This window comes from Falco biarmicus, chromosome 2, assembly GCF_023638135.1.
Source record: "Falco biarmicus isolate bFalBia1 chromosome 2, bFalBia1.pri, whole genome shotgun sequence".
Lineage (NCBI taxonomy): Eukaryota > Metazoa > Chordata > Aves > Falconiformes > Falconidae > Falco > Falco biarmicus.
In genome coordinates this window covers 114,565,892-114,587,824 of record NC_079289.1, presented here as the reverse complement: position 1 = coordinate 114,587,824, position 21,933 = coordinate 114,565,892, and the positions used below count along the sequence as shown (strand labels likewise).

General features: G+C 39.4%; 1 protein-coding gene across 11 annotated transcripts in view; it reads right to left on the bottom strand.

Moving 5' to 3' along the window:
* POU2F1 (POU class 2 homeobox 1) overlaps positions 1-21,933 on the bottom strand; it is a 123,034-nt gene that overhangs the window by 63,467 nt on the left and 37,634 nt on the right. The gene's annotated exons all lie outside the window — the stretch shown is intronic.

Here is a 21,933-nt window from a genome sequence, read left to right as displayed (position 1 = left end):
AAGGGAAAAATTATCTCCCGAGTGCCAGCATAATAATTAGGGAACAAAATGAATTTTCTTCCAATAGCTTGGCTTCTCAGCCCTAACTCAAGCACAGTACCACAGGGGAGCAGGGAGGGGAAGAGACAGAGTTCTGTTCAAATGCCACTGAAATGACATGTACAAATTAGAAACAACTCTACAGACTTAAGCACCTTTAATCTTATTCCTGCTGGCAACAATAACTTCAGTAATAAAGGGGATTTGGAAAAAGCTTTCTACACAATCCAAATAATCCCACGAAAACAATTAGCAAGGTAGAAGCTGAACACAAAGCTGTCAAACCCGTGCTTGCACATCTGCATGGAGTTTTCCACATCTGAACACGAACTGTCACAAGAAGGTCCTGGGCAGGAGAGAGAGTACCACCAGGGCAAGGAAGCGGCACGATTCTCTTTAAATGGCTAAAGAGCTTGGTGATTCATTGTCGGGTAATCCCTTCGCCATGCCCAACTTAACAGCAGTGGATATGTCAAGTATTGTGTAACATTTGACACCCACTAATCTATCCCGAGTGAAATCAAAATAGATGTAGTCTTTTGCTTTCCAGTGACTTCCAAGAAAAAACAAGAACCTGTTACTAATCTCTTCCACAAACATACACCATATAGCTAAAGAAAGCTTGCCGCGGAGCTATGGTTTTTGAAAAGGGCACTTTACACCTGGGTTGCATCTTTGAACCACTCAGTGATAACCAGAACGCACTCGCTGCTGTGACCACAAAGTACGTTGAAGGACTGGAGGACTGGGAGGCTTTGGTCTGTGGGGGAATCAATCTTATTTTCTAAACGTGGTCCACAGAACTAAGCGTACCAACAAACTATGAACCTAGATTAAATCATTTCAAACAGTCTGTTTACCACTCAAATACTAGTATCCTAAACAGCAAGAACATTTATATAGAAATTAAAGTGTAATGTAGACATCACAACATTTAATACTCCATATTCTGATCAGGAAAAGATAATGTGATGATGCAGGTGACTACAGGGTTGAGCCACCCACTTCCAGATGTTAATGTGAATTTAAAGAGAAAGTTGGTTTTTTCTTTCTTTTTTCTTTTAAAAAGCTAGCTGTACTTCTCATTTCTCAAGTGAATTCAAGCACCGCCTCTCCAAACAAGAGGGAGTGAGAGAAAAGGGACTTCTCAGTCATCCAGTACTGACTGGAATTTATTTCCACGCTTGACCTCTTCTTCTGTTCAGGTTCATATCTCTACTTAACACAAGATGTTCCCCGCTATATATTTAACATGAATGATCTACACTTGAAAAAGATTGCAAGAAGGGAAGGTGCTCCCAACTGCAGGGAAACAACTGCATGTACCGAAGAGGTTTTTCTAATACCTTGTTTCCGGCTTGGTTTTCTACTCATTCACGTGTGCCACTGAGAATTCTGAGGCACATCTCCACGGTTCGCAGACCTTCAGTAAACTTCACTCTTCCATACATGCTGTTGGAATGCACTGGGAGACGATCCGTTCGCTTCATTAGAGGAGTCTGGACACAAACGGTGTAACAAGCCAAGCACTTCACAAAGCAAGGGCCAGTTTAAATAGTGGCTGAACTGAGGCGGCCAGTAGTATAGTAAGAGGACAGCGGTGTCATCTTTGGGGTCCTTTTCAGATGAGAGTCGGTGTTGAGCGGGTTGAACGCAGGTGCAGCATGAAAGCCCCGGACCGCAGGAAGTGACCGTTAAAAGCAGGCACGTGTGTAGTGATGGATGACTCTTATCAAACAACACAACAAGCAAACAGCAAATAAAGGCCAGGGAAGGACGTGCCTGAAGCAGTGTTCGCAAGCATGCTGCTGGTGCCGCGGTGCTACTCATGGTCCATACTATCAACAGTGCATCGACAGCCAGCAAGGACAAGGCAGAAATTTTCTTCCCATTCCCAACCGTGCCAACCAATCTGCCTCACAAACACCAAACCCCCCACAAATGTTTGTTTGAACTGTAACTTCTACTAACCTGCTAACTGAAACAAAACCTTATACATTGACCTTTCAAACTAACAATTGGCAAAAAAACCCCCAAAAAAAACAAAAACAAAAAACCATCAAGAAAGAAAAAAAAAAAAACCCAAACTGTTCTTCCAGTGACCACTTCATTCTTTGACAGTTTTATTATCTTCCCTTTTCTGTAAGTTCCGACAATCCTATTATCTTCCCTTTTCTGTAAGTTCTGACAATCCTATTATCTTCCCTTTTCTGTAAGTTCTTCATTTTTGGCCAAAAAAAAATACAAAAAACCCTAAACTCTGTTGTTTCATTTAGGCCACGCTACTGCAACTATTTATCTGGGTTTCCAAAGGAGGCCTGAAGACACAAGCAGGATAAGGTTTGAGGAGGAACAGTGCATACCACCCTGCTTCAAAACCAATGGTGGAATACGCTAGTTTAACAGGTTCTGCCACATTACTGGCCATTCTTTTTCTGAATTCTTACTTTAGAAGTTACTTAACACTCTGAACCGAAGTCATACTTCTGGCACTCACGTTTAAGCAAAATACCACTCTGAGCTTTGCACATAAAGTTTCAATTTTTTTCCCTCCAAAGGCACCTCCAAGAAGAGAAAGTGGTGCACTTTGTGATCATCAGTGCAGAAAACTCTCCACACCCCGCAACACTACACACATCTCAAAAACTGGTTCTTTGCCCCTCACCCAATTCTGCAATTGATGACGATTTTTCCCACATAATTCTATTCATACTTCTCCTTAAACCAAAGAAATTAAGCCATTAACATGGCGCCAGGTATGACAAAGGCAGATGTTCTTCTGTCAAACACTTCAGAGAATGCAGAAACGGTTTCAGGAGATCCCATCCTCCCCTTCACTCCCTACGTACCTCCTGTACGTTCCCATCTCAAATGAATGCTTTTGTTTTGCTGTTTGTCCCACCAATATGTCACTTCATTTATTCAGTTCTAATGATTGTACTTGATACCTTAGTACCTTACTTTTTGGAAAAGGAAAACTCATTTTTGCCTGCAGGTTATGCAACTTTTGGTTTGACCTCCTTTTGCATCTTCTCTTTTACTTCTCCCCCTTTTTTTTCCTCTATTTATTATGCCAAATTGACTTATGAACTCCACAAAATTATTCTGCAATGTCATCTACTGTAAATAAGTGTTATAGATAGTGAAACTTGTTACAAACCAGGGGCAAAAGATGTTTAAACCCCTATCTTCAGATGGTCAGCCAGTCTTTTTTTTTTCCCTCTTTCTTTTTTTTAAAAAACAATATAAATGAGGCAGAATAAAGGGATAAAGGACAAAGGTACTATCAACATTACTGGATTCAACGCCTTTATGTTTCCATATATTAGTAAAATGTCACTTGCTACATGCCCTCAATGACAGCTAGGAAATTTCTGCCACTAGCCAGTTCCGTGACAAGCGTGACCTTTGGGAACCTCACAGGCATGCTTTCGGATACAGCATGGCCGTATTACCCAATAAGCCAACAACTTATTATTTCCCTTTTGAATGGTGTACTTGGAACGACACAAGGGAAGAAAACACGGTATTAATTGTAACATATTAGCATACCACCTTCATTAGTGTATCAGCGTCTCGTATATTTTACCTTGAAGAACCACTCAAGACTGGTCACCAAAGCATTGAAAATAGCGCATGACTAAGCACAACGTCAATGAACGCTGGCAACACTCCGAGTAAGGCTGCTTGCCATATGCCACGCCAGCCAAAGCCACAGATACACCTAGCCCTAAACTGACACTACACAGAGCAACTACATTTTTAACTCAAGACAGTTGCAAGTCCCTGTTCCACCAGCTAAATGAAACCTAATAAAAATTTCATCAAACAGAACTGCAATGTGCTATATATATATAAAAAAAAAGTTACAACAAAAATGACATACTTCAACAAAATAAACTGTTATTAAAGTTGGCACAATCCTCTTAGAGTAATTACGGACAGACAGACAGCAGCCTGTTCATAGTTAGGGCTGCAAACTAAGCCCTAATTTTAGCCACCACCTTTGACACTGGCTAACAAAATCGATTTTATCTGAAAATTGCTAAGTTTGCTCTGAAAGCCAAAGAGCAGTTGTCTGGATAAAGTCAAATAAAATTGGCCTGATGTAGAATTACAGGTCATTACACAATTGCTATGAATTGGAATTTTAGTCTACATCTACTTTTACTTCTCTCTCACAAACTAAAATTATAACCATCCTCTCAAACTTCCCACCACACAAAATGTCTTTCAAAATTCTTTCCTGTACCTTTTTTGAGGTAAATTAAGTATGCAGACAGCTAAGCAGGAATGCTAATTCATCTTATCAGTGCAGGACAGCAGATACTCCAGCACCTGACCCATTAATATAAAGGGGTTGGTTTGTGTGTTTGGTTTTTTAAGTCTTTATTACTTTTGTCCACAGAAGGTAGCAGCTACCATGTTTTTTATAGTAAGAAAATATATTAAAAGTGAGGGTTTTTTTATAGTAAGAAAACTGTGGTCATGACAAGTTCACAGTACAGTACTACTATATGAGGAGGGGAAAAAGTGGGGGGAGTGGCAGGAGGCAGGGGAGGAAAATAAATACCCTTATTTGAAAATTACAGCATTATATCTTTCACATGCAAACAGAGCCTTATTTGAAACTCATAGCTAATACTATGATTCTGGTGCATCACCTGAACAGTTTTGCCCTCCCCTTACTGCGTACAAGCAGTAAGGGCGTAAGAAAGGGTCCATATTATATTTACATCGAAGTTTTGCTTTCATTCTGCTGAGCATTTTCTTTCCAAAAGCTAAGGCTATAAATTCAGTGCAGTCAACCTTTGTTCAAAACCACAACTTCGATCCATGAAACTGCCATAACATTTACATAGAAATCACGGAATATTTTGAAAAGTAGCAAGCGTTAGGTCTTTACAACTCCTGATTTAAGCACACCATGTTTCACTCATACTACGTTTTTAAGGTTTTCATTACTATCTCATAACAGCTCAAGACCTTTTTTTAAAAATTTATATACATGCACCAAACTACATCATAAGCACTGACTCCAGGCACTTAATTCAAAAAAACAACCCGAAGTGGCATAAAACTGAAAACAAATTTGCGTTATTTAAACTAGCATGTTGCACCTGACATACAGCTGTTGCACAGCAGCACTTTTTAATATATGCAGGAGGGCACTCACCTCCTTTCAATCTAACTAGAAGTTAACATAAAAACCTGAGCAAATTGTGCTTGGACTCCACCACACTTCAGGTATGGCTCTATACCATTACATTTCCACTGCTCTAATAAACCTGCAAGTAAAAAGTAGTATCCAAAGTTAAGCAGGATTTTTTAAAAACACACACTAAAAAAAAATATTCAATGTACATATTTTAAGGGAAACACCTGATTGAGTTTTCATCCACATATAAGTGCGCCTCACCTCCCTTTGAAATTACTGGATTGTCAAATCTGAAATACTTCACGCTGACAAGTATGAACACCTGGAGCAGATGTATATTTTTTTATTAGTAAGCACCTCTTCTGTTTGATTACTTTTACAGGATTTGCATGCCTCATGTTGCTTTTCAGCAAGTACTGCAGGGCACAAAGTAGAGAAACACTGAAATGAAATGAAGACTGATGAGAAGTTACATGAACAAAACACAAGGGAGGGCTGAAGAACATTATCAGTAAAACTTCAAAATTTGTCAGAATAAGGAAAATAAGAAGCAATCTCAGGGCACAGGTCTATGTAACAGCAGTACTGAAACAAACAAACAAGAAAAACCCAACAAACCCCACCACCCTGAAACCTTGAAAGCTTTTATGGACACTGCAGCTTGGGGCAGTTGCAGATCCTGGAACACCAGCAACCACGAGGAGTGGGGTCACCCCAAATTTCTCCTGGCAGGGAACACCAGCTCATGTTCATGTATTCCCTGGACCTAAAGTGGTCATCTCTTCCTACTAGTGTGCTGAGATGATGTTTATGGGAACACATCTTCACTAAAATTGTGCACACATTTGAAAAGGTAAATACAGTTCACACTACCAAAACACCAAGCAATGAAAATGGCATCTATTGATAGTTTCAAATTGTTATTGCAATACACATTAAAAATGTCAAGTATTTGAGTAAAATAAATATTCTCTAATGTGTATATCACAGCACAATTGATCTGACAACATATGAAGGCTACTTATGCCGAGCTCAAATACTGAATGGCAGGATTTGTTTTAGCAGTTCCATTATTACATTTTGGAGCCATCACCGTATCTGCATTCCAAAAGCATGAGATTTGCCTCCCCATGTTCACCCACATAACAGGGACAGGCTCTCAGAGCTTAAAAACATTATTTTTAAGCTCACCTGTAAATCAAAACATAATGCTTTATGCAAACACGCTGTTTCTCTGTTCTCCACTTTGCCAAAGTAGTAATTACTAGTCTAGCTTGATGAATAGGGGCTCTGCAAAGAATAGACTAATTCAGTACATGACTTAACCATACAATTCAGTTCAATTCAAACCCCAGAGTCTCCACACCACTTGTCATTAAATACACTACAGGTCACTCTCAAAATACATAAATCAAAGTCACAGGTTTAACTCTATTATGATTTCTGCTGCAGCCAACTGGGTACCTCAAGATCAACAGCAGAGATAGTATTTAGCTCTAGTTAGCATTAGAGTGTTTGACAAACAAATTAACAGAAAAAAGCACATGCAAAACCTCTGGTATGAATCAAAGTTGCATTGCTGCTATCACTGTCTTTTGCAGAAACTGCTTTTGCTCTCTGTTCCTTAATAACTACCTCAAATCTGAAGAAGGATATTGCTTTAATGCCCTCAGCACACTGATCCAGACACTATTAACACCTGTAGGAACCACAAGACATGTCATGAGAATGCTTCTTTCTGAAGCTTAAATTATTTGATCTCTAAGAGGAAAAGGGCAAATTCCAGACAAGCTGCTTTGTATGTTACAAATTGAACAAAAAAATTGCCAAATGCAAGATCTGAAGAAAGAAATGGAGTTATTCACACTGCAGACACCGATTCCATCCATCAGCACACCTAGCCAAGTATCTATCATTTTGGATGGTCAGAGCTAACGTAAGACTGCATTTGCTCTCAGTCAGAAAAAAATAAAAATACAAATTTGCTGGGCACCTGGGTCTTTAATTTATGGTAATTTAGGAACAGTAGAAAGTGAAAACCACAGCGTAGCTAAACATATAAAGTATTACCTGCATGAGCTTTTCCAGGAAATGTTCACAAGCACAGTTTTGCCCATTTTAGCAGCTATGCTGTGCTAAAGTAGAAAAGGCATTGATTAGCTTTTCCAGGAAATAACCACAAGAAAGGGTTCGCTAGCAGCAATGCTGAAGTGTATGCAGCATGACTACCACCTGTGGCTGTGTTTGCAGAGGATTTGCTGGGAAGACACGCACATTTTATTTGCAGGCCCATGGACACACACTCCTAAAGAAGGAATATCTTGTCTATTCTCCACCAAACCAGAGCAGAGAAACTTTTCTACACTGCCCCACTTTCTGTAACTTATTTTGATTCATTCTGTATCTGTCAGCCTAACGCTTTCCTCTCGAAAGAGATGCATGATCTACTCACAAATTAAAGGTAATACTTTCCTCTTAAAAGGAATTCATGATCTACTCACAAATTACAGGGTAAAAGAAATCAGCTGAAAAAAAATAGGTCAACAAAAGGCATTAACAAAAAAAAAAAAATTAAAAAGTGATACCCAGAATACTTTAATTCTTAGCCAACAATTCCTCAATAAAACACGAGTTTCATATATGCATATCTCACCGTTTTCACACAGAAACAAATAATTAAAAATAGGACACTTAATTTAGGACCCTAGATAAATGCCTGTCAGTACTATGGCCATGAACGCTGAGTCAGCAAAAAGCCAGCAGGAGCACCAGTAGCTGCAGCCTCGCTCATCCCTGCTGCTCTACCGCCTCCTCTCTCGGGCTGCCGCATACAGAACTACACAAGAGAACCGATCTGTGTTAAAACTACTCCAACTAGAAGGAGAAAATACTAACCCAAATCTGATTCTTAATCTGAGGGGAGAAACATTTACCCTATTGCAGGACAAAGGCAGCAAGGAGACAGGAACAAACAACTGGGCAAGACTGTTTCAGCAGCAGTATTGCCTTCAAACATCTATTGTCTACAGCTTAAATCCACTTGTATGTTACATATTCATCTTATGAACTTTATCACACAACTTATGTATCAAATAGAAGAGCTCAGAATCTCACCACAGCTATTTATTTCCTCTTTGGGAGACTGACTCTCAGCCCTAACGCTGACAACTTGAATCAATTAGTATACTTACATTTGCATGTCCCCCTCCAATTCCACTCTTTTGAATACTCTTTCTGATTTCTGCTCTCCTCACACACACCACTTCCATGCTCGAAAACATTAAAGAGATTCCTACATTGTAAGACTTCACTATATAATCACTTCTTTTCATCAGATGTGTTGAAGAAGGCATTAGAACTACAAGGTTTTGCAAGTAAAGAAAATGGGGTGGGGGGGGTGTTGACAAAAACTAACAGAAGCAGCAGCAGAGTAACAGCAACAATCATACCGTTAAGCAGTTTAGCTAAGACCTTGCTTAACTCCAAATTCAAGGAATTGTTCACTGAAGAATTTTAAAATAACTACTAATAAACCTATAATATTACAGTAAACCGAACTATAGCAAATAAACAAAAAGTCCACCTTATAAATGTGTATATGCACCTATATAAAATGCCCGTATGTTGGTCTACAGCATCACAACAGGTTGAAAACTTGAACCTTCAAGGGAGACCAAGGCTCTGGTGACATTACAATAGAACCAAACTGAAAATGTTTACAGGTAGACAACCACCCATAAACCCTCAGAAATATATATGAACTTTGTATGTTTTATATATAAACATATATACTTTATGTGTATTTATACATACTTCATGTGTTCTTTTATAAAAACATATGTACTATAGTGTGTATATATATAGTATGTCTTTTTAATATACATATTTTTTAAAGAAACACCATGCTACTGAGATGTGATCACAGATTTCTCAAAGCTTCTAAGCCTGCTGTTCTGAAAAAAATTGACATGTTCCCATAAGACATTCCCGCAGAAAGGCACCGAGGCAGTCTCTCAGCCCAATGGAAGAAATACCATAAAGAGCAAGTCGGCCGACAGTGGTGTTTCAATCGCTTTTGTCCAGCCTTGGTCAAAAGGCAAGTTCACGTACTGAGAATGAACAAACAAGAAAGAAGTCAAGTGCTTAAGTGCCAGGACACCATCATCCCCCAAAATCCAGCCACAAACAGCCAGAGAGCTTCCAGCTGGCCACTGCTGCTGTCTTGAATGAAAATTGTTCCACAGCTGCCTTAGGAAGTCACAGCTACCACCAAAAGAAGAGCAATTTGGTATTCAAAAGAAAAAAAAAAGTCACGCTAAGCTCTCCAGCAACACTCGGTATTGCACTGACATGTTAACACTGCACTGAGCTGAACCAACTTGCCATTTTAAAAAAGAATGACCTGTATTCCTCACGACCTTTGCAATCCCCTCACCATCACAGAGAGATCTCTCATTAAAAATGCAGAGAAATTAACAAATTCTCTGGGATTTAACTAAGTTAGAGGGAAGAGTACCAAAAAAATCCTCTGTGACATTACACTTCCAACAAGCCTCACAACACCGGCAAAATGCACGAAAAAGGCTACGGAATTCAGAACCCTGCACGAGTCTGCAAGAACCATGAATACGAGCAGCTTTTCCATCCAATGTGACAGTCTCAAAATGACAAGCCCTTTTTTTGCCTGCCTACCGGCTAGTCTACACTCCTCTTTTCTTCTTTTGAATTTTCCCCAACTTAAATTGAATGCAAATAAGCCAGGTGTGGTCCCCAGAGCAGTAATCTGCAGATAGTCCCCACCGAGTTCCCATAGCAACTTGCACAGCTGGCCATGAGAAAGAGGTTGTATCTGCTTCATATTGGCTACCGAGTTTAAACACTCGGTCAGCGAAACACCAATTAACGGCATCTTGTAAAGGAAACATCTACTAAAAAGCACATCCATTTTTCCTTGATTAATACAGGAAAATAAAACTCTGGATGTGCTCCTAGTTAGCAACTGCTCAGTGTGTAAAGTGAGTATCTGTTATTTACAGGAGGCGATGCCTGCGAAGGAAATGGCTTCTCTCCTGCTGCAAGGTGCTGAAGTTTAAGAAACACTACACCATTTCGAAAATGCCTGTCATTCTGTAAATTGCAAGCAAGAAAACACAGCTGAAAGTCGGAAAGTTCCGAGATGTCGGAACCCCAAACACAAATCCTTCTGGTCAAGTTATAAGACTTCCCCCGGACAGTACCTTTCTGGTAAGTATTTTGTAATATTTCCAATTTTAACTGTACTCTTTCCATGTTGGCTTTCTAACTCTCATTCTGAAAATCTAAAGTTACCCTGTGACTGCAAGCGATTGATCATCACATACAAATCCTATCCTTTCTTCCCTACCTATGAAGACGTATCCTACCTTCTATTCATTCCACTCCTTTCCACGTCCCGCACACACAGCTCGCTATTTTTGCCTACATCCAAGTCCACGACTCTTCCCCTTTACGCTTCACCCCAGCCTTCTCCCTCCCTTCCATATCTGCTGGATAACCAAGGAGAAGGTGTGCTGGGGATAACGTGGAACCACGGGCGTACTGACTGGCCATAGGTACGTACTCGTTGGACAACCAGGTAGGCAATACAGGTAAGGACTACTCTTCCCTCTGCTTCTCCTTTAGCATGGCCACAAACAGGACACCTCTCCTCTACTCAGACTGTGGTTCAAGCAAGAATAGCCCTACAGGCCGAGGGAAAAGGACCCATGTATCCCAGCTAATATCCTATGGCTTGCCAGGAAGCAGGAACTAAAAGCTGATGTTTAGGCAAGAGTGCAGGAACACAGAAGGTACATAACACATTGCCCACCCCCCTCACCCCCAAGATTACAACTCAAACGCTTTTTGGGGCAGAGGATGCTGATAACCCTCAACAGACGTTCCTCTCCATGAATCCACGTCAGCTACCCCTGTTAACTTTTCGGAGCCAGCCTGCAGCAAGGAGTCCCACAGTATACTTTGAAGAACATTTTTTTAAATTTTGTTTCGAATCCATCTTCTTCTATAGCACTACTTCCATTTCCCCTACTTCTTCCACAAAAGGAGACCGTGACCTGAAAGCCTCTATTCACCCCTCCATGACACTTCACCAAGTTCTACCATATACCCCCTTAGCTCTGTCTTTTCTAGGATGATAATCTCTAGCCTACAGAGTTGTTCATTAAAAGTGTGAATGGCTTCTGTACAATGATTCCTAATGCTGCTTTTCTACATCTTTTTCATGTAGGGGGAAAAGAGCTGCACAGTACAGTACCCAGAAGAAAGAAGCATTAATGGATTGTGGCACAATGCTATTTTTTTCTTACATTGCTTTGCACTCTGTTCTTTTCCTGTTAAGTCCTAGCATTTTATTTGCTTTTTGACTACTTGTTGAGCATGACAATAACGAAAATACAGTAGGTATTTCCATGAAAAATCATAACATGAAACATCTCATATCAGAGTGTTGGAAGTGCCTATACTAATGCACATAAAGTCAGGATCTCATCTCTAACTTATTCACCAGCTTCAGGAAAACTACAGGAGCTTAGTATCATTGAAAAATCGTAATTTGTTCAATTTGGTTAAAATTGGCCATCTGCTTACAAGGGAAAGCAGAAAGGAAAAGTCAGACAGAAATGACACAAACCTCTCTTTCCTTGTGAAATCCGGCTAACATAAAAATAACAACATGATGCTTATCTGTTTCCAAAAGAAGAGGCAGTTGATAAGAAACAGACTCAGTATCAGTCAGTTCTGTTTGTGCTGACTTTACGAAATACCTGTCCTTGTAGGTGGCTTAACCGCCTGTCTGCAAGCAATCCCTGTTTTTCAAGGAGGGCAAGGGAAGTTTACCCAGGAACACTCAGCTTCTAACCATGCAAGAGGCCACCATTATGCTAGCGGGCTCCTATGAGAACATACATTTATGTATGAAAGGAGAAATATAAGCAAACAGGAGCAGTTTAATGTGCATATTGAAAGTTAGCTATAAATTTTATTCATCCATCAACATATACAAGACATTGTACACCTGTGAGCTTTCTCCATTACCCCACCTGTGGGAACTAGCCTTAATCCATCACTAACTTGAAAGCTGCTTATTTGCTTAAGTAGTTTAAGTTTTACTGTTCTTCTCTACCCTTTCTGCATTCCCTTCCAAATTTCTTTTCAGATTAATCAGCAGCACTTCAAAGAAACAGCTGAGCTGGTGGCATTAAAATGACCAGGGAAACACACAAAGCTTTAACAGGGCACAACCACTGAGCATGTGAAACATGCCATTTAGTGTTAAAAATGGTGACTGTAGCCCACTCAATTGTAAAAATCACACTTCAATAGAAGGAAAAAAAAATTAGTATTCTCCTATATGCCTGGTGTAATTTGCACTTTAAGAATCACACCTTATTAACAGTACAACATATGTTAATAAAAGCCAAAGAATTAAAACCCACAGGCTCTCTATCAGTATTACAAGCAACAGTTTTACACAATTTACAGAAAGAAATTAAATGGACATAGAGGTGGCAGAGTCCAGAATTTGAGAAGCTGAAAAATGAGAAGACTTTACATTGGAAGCGAACATGTCATTTTGAAAGAATTTCAAGTGTAGCACCAGTTAATACCGGTATAACAAATAAATATTTAATGTCAGGTGTTAAGGAGGAGACACTCCAAATGCAAATATGCATGTGTGCATACACACTCTCTCACTCACATGTATCTTTTATACCAACAGAGGCAGGTTTCGTACATCTCAAAAATACAGAAGATTTAAGTACATATTGATTCTGTCCTCTACAGCTCTTATCTCTGCTGTGGCTTCTATTCACGACAGTTGATGCACGCTGAGGACAAACTTGCAATGACTGCCCATATGTAATTAGAACGTCATATGGCCAGATCAGCAATAACCCTATTTGCTTATAAAAAACTGAAATGCAGGGTGGAGGGGAAGGTAACAGGGTGGAGTGAAGGTTGTGACTTCTGAAAGAGACTTGCAGACAAGCATGGCATTTTTGTAATAAAAGGAGGCCATTAAGCTCTCCTGCATAACTTAGGCCTCAACTTCCAGGTGATAGAATTGATTAAAAATGCTGTATTCTGATTAACACACTCCAAGAGATGGAGCTATACCATTTCCTCAGCTTTAGCTGTTAACCTGAAGTCCCTTTTTTGTAAGTATGAAGCATGCTCGAAGACTGAAATCACCTAGGACTGGTTTCCAGTAACTGAATCTTGTTACACACCTTTGGCTGGTTAAAGAGGCTCCCTTAAACAGAAGTCCTCTTACGTACGTAAGCAAATCACAGTTCACCCGGTCCAACTTGGTTTAACCCAAGATTCTGCATTTTAAATTCAGTTTGACAGACTTTTCACACTCTGAGCCCAGCATGACTCTTCTCAGAAGCATCTTTGGCTTTGCCAGCCACTCCTCTGACGTTACAAATTTCCTAGTAGCACCATAAGGTTAATCTCAACTGTGTTTATAATTCAAGTACTGTAATTGTTATCATAGATACAGTGTCATTCCAAAAGCCATTTCCAGATTATAATTCATCAAAATTCAATTCATTTTTAGAGCCCGTGTGTTTCAGAGCACAGGATCCTCTTCCAAAAGTGGAATTTGCATCTCTTTTGCTAGATGTTTAGCAGACGCTATATTTAGCTAAATTAAAATACATGGTTCATTTCCCAGAAAAACTGGTGAATCTTTGACCCCTTTGTAGTAACTGCTCTGATAGTTGCAACTCTACCACTCTTTGCGTTCTCTGAAAACTACCAACAACATTTCCGTATTTCTTCCTGATCACTGGCAGACACAGAAGAGTACTTGCTGAAGAAAAAGACACAGCTAGTAGATTTTGACTTTCCATTAACAACTATATTGAGATTTTTCAGTTACCCTGTCCTTAATCCTTTTAGTATGTGTTACTATTGATTTTGTATCACTTTAATTTGGTAATCAATGAAGTAAGCCATTCTAAATCAGATACATTATAAAAGAGTGCATTTTATCAATACAATTACAAAACAAAGCTTTAATCTTAACAAGAACTGAAAAAGCTTACAGCAAATTCATCTGAAAAGACTTCCTCTCTTACCACAGAAAACTATCAATTGACATTATTTGTATTGACTAAAAATTGTCTATCAGCAAATAAAATTATCTAGTCACTCAAGTGAGTGCAACTGGCCTCTAGCTTCTGAAATAAACCTGCCATTTTTTCACATTCACTTGCTCATTTTTCCAACCCTTCTCTGCAGCTTCCTTAGCTACTTCAGACTTACCGACATCCACACATACATAACATCAACAAACTAGAGACATTCCTTTTCAGTCACTGTAAATTACTACATGCAAGCTGTCTGTCTCATCCTGCAGATTTTAGAAATCCAACTCACACAATCTCATGCATTCCTCTCCCTCCCCACTCCCACCTACTTCGAGAAGGGCATTTTCTCTATGTTTTTAGGGAATGCCTAAGGCCATTCAAAAGCAGGGAAGTATCCAACCAAGTTCAAAGATTGCATTCTCACTTGTGACCCTGATGTTACAGTTAAGAACATGTACGACTCCTTCCTGATGAGCAAACAAGGTAGTTTTCAGTCATACCAACACAACTTAGTAAATTGTGGGGTGTGTATGTGGAAGATCCCTTAAAACAGGTTAAGAAGTGTGCAAACATGTTAGTGATCCATGTCAGAACGTAGGCTCTCACCTTTGCACGTTTCAAAAGTGCCTCCGGACCACAGCATCATGGGCCGGTCAGTCAACCTAACAGCTAGGTCCCACCAAAGGCCACGGCAGGGGGGAATCTCATTGTTTCCTCTTTTTGGGGAACAGAGGTGTTTAACTAGCACAAGAAGTTGCTACCAGACACTCGGGGTGGCTGGGGAGCAGAGAGAGAGGTGATGCTTCTTTTGACAGCAAGCTGCTACAACAGTTTGTGACATCCTATCCGCAGAAATACTCACCCTTCATCATACAGTCATAATCATATAACAAGTGTTACATGTAATTCTGCAATGGAAGCTCAAGCTTTATCAGCTTGCTAAATACCATCAGCTAAAATAGATTAGGGTATTGTTCTGAACAATTCCTTGTGTACTGCTATTCCTACAGCTTGAGAAAGGTAGGTTCTGTAATTCCACGTGACTACATCAGACAATGCTTCCCAAACCATGCTACTGCCCGTCCTCTTAAATTTGCTAACCAGGACATAACCACCTTGGAGAGAAAACACAGACTGCTATTTCAGGAGGAGAGTACAGTGAGCAAAGCGATGAAGCTGTAGCTGGGACTCCTGGTTTCTCAAGCCAAAAAGATACTGAAGACCAGACCCCTATATGGACTCCTCTTTGACTCAGCAGGAGCAGGGAAGCCATGCAAGGTATTTATTTACTATATTTAATTTTCAATAACTTTTTTAATCTATAGCATCTTTTAAATAGCAGGGTACAGGCTGTTACTCGTCTGTCGAGGAACTTTTGTTGATGCAAAATAGATACCAGGTAGGAGAGGTACAATGACTCATCATCCACTGAGATTTGTTCTAAGATTATTTGGCTGCAACAGTCAACAGGTAGACTCCCAAGGTCAGGAAGCCCCTTCTGTTCCTTGCAATTCCTCTTTCAAACTTCACTGTGCAGTTTGGGAATCTTACAGCATTACTTCAGCTCACAGCTGAATGCACAATGCATTATCAGTTTGACGATTAAACTAAAAGTCAAATTAGTAATTAATTTCTTAGGGGTTTGCCCTGCCTAATTACAGAAACACACATATCATATTCAGGGCCCTTTTTATTGCTGCTGAGCTCACCTTATTTGTTTTTAATACCAATTTTTACAAATAGATCATTTTTACTAATAGATTTTTATATTATCACACTTGACATCAGAGATACATTCAGTTCTAGGTCATGTATGCACTATTTTTAGCTGTTAAAAATCTCTGATTGGCAATCTTAATACCACTGACCTCCCCAGCACAGACCTGGTGTTCCAAATGCTCCTCCTCACTTATAATTTTCGCCATCATCCTTGCTATTTCTTCGCCAGGTTTCTGGTTATTCGATTTACACTTCGATTATGGTAAACCCTATCCCTTATCCAGAGGCTCTCTCTTCCAGAAAGACTGAATTTAAAAACTTTGCTTCCCTAAGCAATCTTTCCAACTACACATTTCCATTCAAATCACAGATAGCATCTGTTTAAGCAGCCATAGGCATTGTTGCAAAGAGACAAATCAACCTGAAACTTGCCTGGCTACAATTAATACTAGGTGCAAGAAACCTCACAGTGGATACCTATGGAATAGCCTACTTACCAGAGAAGTTTCTTCCTAATCCCCTTTGGTTAGCACTTTATTTGTTCCCTGTTGTATAATGGTTTTTCAATTCTTTACAAAGGCTTTACAAAGCTTTCATTTAACCTAACATAATGTACTGTAAATGAATAATCCCTTTTCTTTCCTGATCCTGTTAATCTTTTGGCCTCAGTTACATCTCACAGCAGTGAGATGCAAATGTTAATTATGCAACAAGTATAAGATCTCTATTTTGATTTCCATCTGTCCAATACAAGTCCAGCACAAGACACAGATAACCGAGTGCTTTCCTATCACCATGGGAACATGATTGCCAGGAACATACCAAGAACATCTCATACTGACTCCCACAAGACCCAGTCAAGTACCTTCTACCCATTAGAGCCTCCTTTATCTTCTTTGTTGATTCATATTTTTCACAAGCTCCTGATTATTCTCACGGTAACTCAGTCTTCCCCAGGACTGAAGAAACTGCCTTATTCTAACTCGTGTAACATCACCCCTTGTCAATATTATGTATGTCAATTATCTCATCTACACCTTTTATAGGTGAAACATTTTATTAACGTGATAGTGGAAACAACCAAAGTTGATGAAGTTGTAGGCTGACCCCCTTTTTCTCTGGCCATACTTCCCATGGGGTCATACCAGCATTCAACTGGCCCCACAGCTGGCGAGATTAGCAAACTCTGAGAACTAGGCAGCAGAAAACTAACCCTTCTGAAAAACCAATTCATCAGCTCAGCTCCCCAACCTGGCTGACTAGAGAGTCAGACAAGTGCAACGGAGCAAAGGCCACCAAGGGTGGGACTCGACAGAATCAATCTAGTTTGGTTTAAATCGGTTAAACCTCAGCCTCAGCATACATTCAGATTTTATAACCAATCCAATCCAATGACTGTCCACCACTGAAACACCGAGGCCTCATTTTCTTTCCTTCCCCCAGTCACAACAAGATGGTTCTGCCTCTTCTCTCACACCCACCCTGGCGCTCACCTGACTAGGAGAGACAATTTGACTTGGCAATCCAGAAGAAAATAAACCTTGATAAAAAGCTAACAGAAAATTATCCTTCTTTCAAGCTGGATCAGCTATGCGTGGAAGCCAAAGACTAAAAACAGACACAAAGACTGAGGCTGAATCATGAAGCAGTGGGAAAGAAAGGGGAAATGGCTTGTCCTTCCAGTGACATGAAACTTAAGAAAAGGTTTATGTTACAATTTCAGCATGACAGTGAAGAGACAGGGTACAGCAATGTGATGGTACACTATAACGTTAGCTTTCCTCTTAAAGCATTGGACTGTGACCACCCAGAAGTCTTACACTGCAAAACACACTTGCACTCTTACGTGTCCAAGCTTCCTTCAAATACAAGATAATGTGCAAAATCCAATGCATTAAACAATGTCAAGAAAAAGCCACAGAAGACGTTGCCACAGTACCAAGACACGTTTGTCAATGCTGACTCAAGACAGCTCATCTCTTAGAATTACTAGGTTCAGGTTTATTGATCAACAGCTGATAGATAAGCATGTTAAAAATTAGTTCATATACTGCTCTGGCTGCAAAACAACAGAACACTGAGTTTTATCAACTCTCTTTATCAGCAACAGAGAATGAAAAGACATCCATAAACTCTTCATTTTTTCCTAGGATGGTTCTAATACCTATCATGGTAGTGAAGAACAAGACAGAGCTCACCATACCTTAAACACATTTCTTTTTGGTTGAACTAGAATCCAATGTGTGGAATATTCCAACAGAGGAATATTTCATTTTCAAAAAAAGCTAGCACAGCACTCCTCAACTTCAGAGTTTGCCTTAAGTTCTCAATCTATTTACATACTACCTACCTTCTCAGAACAAAACCTTCCAAGAAAATATGATTGATAAATACTATTCTCACATTTCGGTAAAAAACTGTTCAAAATTTTTTTCCCCTTGAAACAATGCAAGATAGAAATGTTACTAAAACACAGGCAGTGGCAACGTAATTCAATGGGCAATGAAACTAGCAAAGGTTCTTTTTGAAAGTATTTGTATCTTGCAGTTGTTGTATTTTGGGGTTTTTTTTAACTGGGTTATGATTAAAGCAGGAGTTTGCCCCTTTTGATATACCAGAGACTCTACAAAAAAGCTGTTCTGCATGTCCTCATTTCCAGAAAATCTCAAAATCTGTGCCACCTCAGAATAAGAATCCGTGTAGCAGAGAAGCCATCTCTTCTTGGCAAGCATTTCTTTTGGCAGTCATGTCTTCTGAATCAAATTCTATGCCCCTGCACTCATTTTCACTCCTGCTCTACTCCCTCAGTTCTACCAGTATGATCATTTACACAGTCACCCGGGAACAGGATTAAAGAATTAGTAGAGGTTAAAAGTAACTGTACAGTTCAGCATGCAAAAGACCTGTCTACCTTAAGGGCATATTATATATACATGCAGTCGATTACGGATGAGTTTTGATTTACTGAACTTCTGCAATAAGTGTGTTTTATAAAGATTTCTTCTCTGCATTAGCTTTCCAATAATGAGTCTCATAGTCTTACTGAATTCTTTCCTTTCATGAGAATGGTAGCAGAATTTCTTCTCCTTGAACATTGAACAGCTACTGGGCCATGTGTAAGAACCTAGTCTTCTTGAGATTTCCATGCCTCTGACACATGTGACCAACTGGACAGCGTATGAAAAAAAAAAAAATCATAAGAGATGGGATAAACAGCCAGCATAAACAAATAATCTCAATGTTCTTTGGAAACCAGGCTTAAACATAGCCCTGCCCAAAAAAATCTTGCCAACTTAGAAGACTTAATAAGGCTTTTAGTACAAAATCTAAATTGGAGATTATAAACAGGTTAACAAACAACAAAAATATATTTGAAAGAAAGAAAATACGAGCTTTTGTCTTTACATTGTCTTTTTCCCTGCCACTTAGAAATTATGTAAAGACATATTTACCCTCCTCTTAAACATCTCCTTCTGTTCTCTCCCATTTTATAGTATTCTGTGTATTTATTTCATAGCCTCTCACCCTCCACTTGAGGGACAGGCCATTCTCTCAAATCCACCTTATTAGCTTCACAAATGCATGGTACACCAAGGTCAAGGTATATGGGAAAAAACTCCTAGGGCTCAAAGCAGGTACAAGGAATGAAAATGCTTGAAATAAGGGCTGAAACAGTACATGCTCTAGGAGGGCATGCCTCAAAGAACCAGATTCACACAAAAGGGAAAAGAAAATGTTGCGCTCCAATTTAATCAAAAACCTCTGGACACAACAGCTGACTGTGCAGCCCTGGTGACCCAAAGAGTAATGTTGTTAGTTATATGGAAACAGCTGTTTTCAAGTTCCAGCTTCCACTCCTCCCTACTTCCTCACCTTGCCCATGAAGAGGAGGAAATTGCCCATGAAGAGGAAGACACAAGCAGCATTTTTACAGATTCCTCCCCAAGAAATTCTCTAAAATGGAGTAAGAGAATTCCCTTCCTTTATTTGGAGCTACACACTTTTTTAAATAGCACATGCTGAAATGCAAAAAAAATAGTTTTCATTTTAAAGCAGCACTGGCACTTGGAACTTCGCACATCAAACAATCTCAAAATACATCTGAAGAAACAATACTGGAAACTACAACACACTTTTCCACAAAATCTAGATTTCAGCACAGTTTACATAAATTTAGTGGGAGTGGAATAGGCAAAGGTGCCCCAGTAATGCTTTAAGTATCCGCTGCACAACAGTTCAGTTGTGTTCAATTTCCACTTGAAAAAATACAGTTACCTGTGAAGGCAGACTACATTACACTACACTGTGTATTTTACACATCAGTAAACATTAAGAAATGTTTCTCTTATTTTAACAGCATTTTTGCCCATTTGTATACAGCATACTTTTAACTTGTGTCTTTAGTTGTGGTTTCCCTATAAACAAAAAGAGAGCATAAAAGTGATAGTACTTTTTTGTTTAATACCTAAATAGGTTCTGGCTACCTGCAAGTCCTATTGACTTTACTCTGCCACTGACTAGTAAAACTGTTCATCTCAGTAGCTCACTGTAGGCAAACCAATGTAAACACTGTATAATACACATTTGTATCTGGAAAATTGTTGGCCATTACATGACTTAGTTATTGTATTATGAAAAACTTCAGTTTTACAGGTATGAATGGCATAAATCACTAATCCAGCCCAGAAAACCTTAATTTCTTAAAAATTAAACAAAAAAAGTGAACATTTAAAGGTCTCCCCTCATCAGTACCAGAGTGTTTCAACAGAAAACAGTAACAGCTAATGCAGAATACAGCCACATATGCACATTTTCTCCACAAAACATAAGGTAACTGAGCTCCACAGCCTTCACTAGATTAATTATTTCTCTACCCTTGTCCTGTGCAAACTCCAGCTTGCTTTGAACCAAAGACCTTTATGGTTCAAGTCCCAGGAGATGATGAGAAGGTGTTCTCAGTGGAGCAAACTTTTCCAGAGAAATCGCATTCTGATTTCAGAGAATTCATTTCTTTTGGCCTTTGGGGGAACACTGCAAGTCCCATGTATTTGTACAAGTCCTTACCTAGCAAGAGCAGAATCCCTTCTAGGCTCTGTCAGGGTCATGCCGATCTTGCAACATCTGGCTGTGTACAGCCACATTGTTCACCTATTTTTAATTTTGTACATCAAGTAATTTTAACCCAATCTTTTAAAGAACACTGTTTGCCAGTCCCTTAAAACAGGAATTTAAGGGAAACCTTCAAGTAACACTGAGTCAATTATACAGAGTTAAAATAACACGTTGAACAACAAAGAAACAGTTGATTTCTATTAAACAAGAATATACAACTAGAAAGTTAAGGGGAGGTAAAGCTTAAAAGGCAGGAACGAAATGCTGTGTAGGCATGTGAACCACTTTTAACACTGACAGTAAAATTACAAAAGACATAAATAGGAAAGGCATCCCAAGTGGCACAAAAATAATTTTTATACATTTGAAATATGACATCTTATTATTCCGGGAAAGGTTAAAAAAAAAAAAAAGAAAAAGTAAAAACAAAAAAAGCTGCAGAGGACGAGAAAGAAATTCATTTAAGAGCAACCCTTCCATTTTGAACAGCCAGAAAACACTTCCAGCACCTACATCATAACTGCTCTCGTAATTAATTCAGCGGAGCAGTCAGAAACAGGCAATACTGCGACAGCCACTGTTCAGCAGTCTACACTTTGCTGTAAGGAAATTTTTCCTGAAGACAGATGCCACCCGGAGGAACAAAACCAGAAAAACAATCGGCTGCCTGACCAGAGGCAAGGCGAGGAGAGATTACAACTGCAAGTCTCTCTCTCCTCCCGAGACTCCCAGCCTGCGTTGGCAGAACAAACCTGCACGGCCCACAGCGGC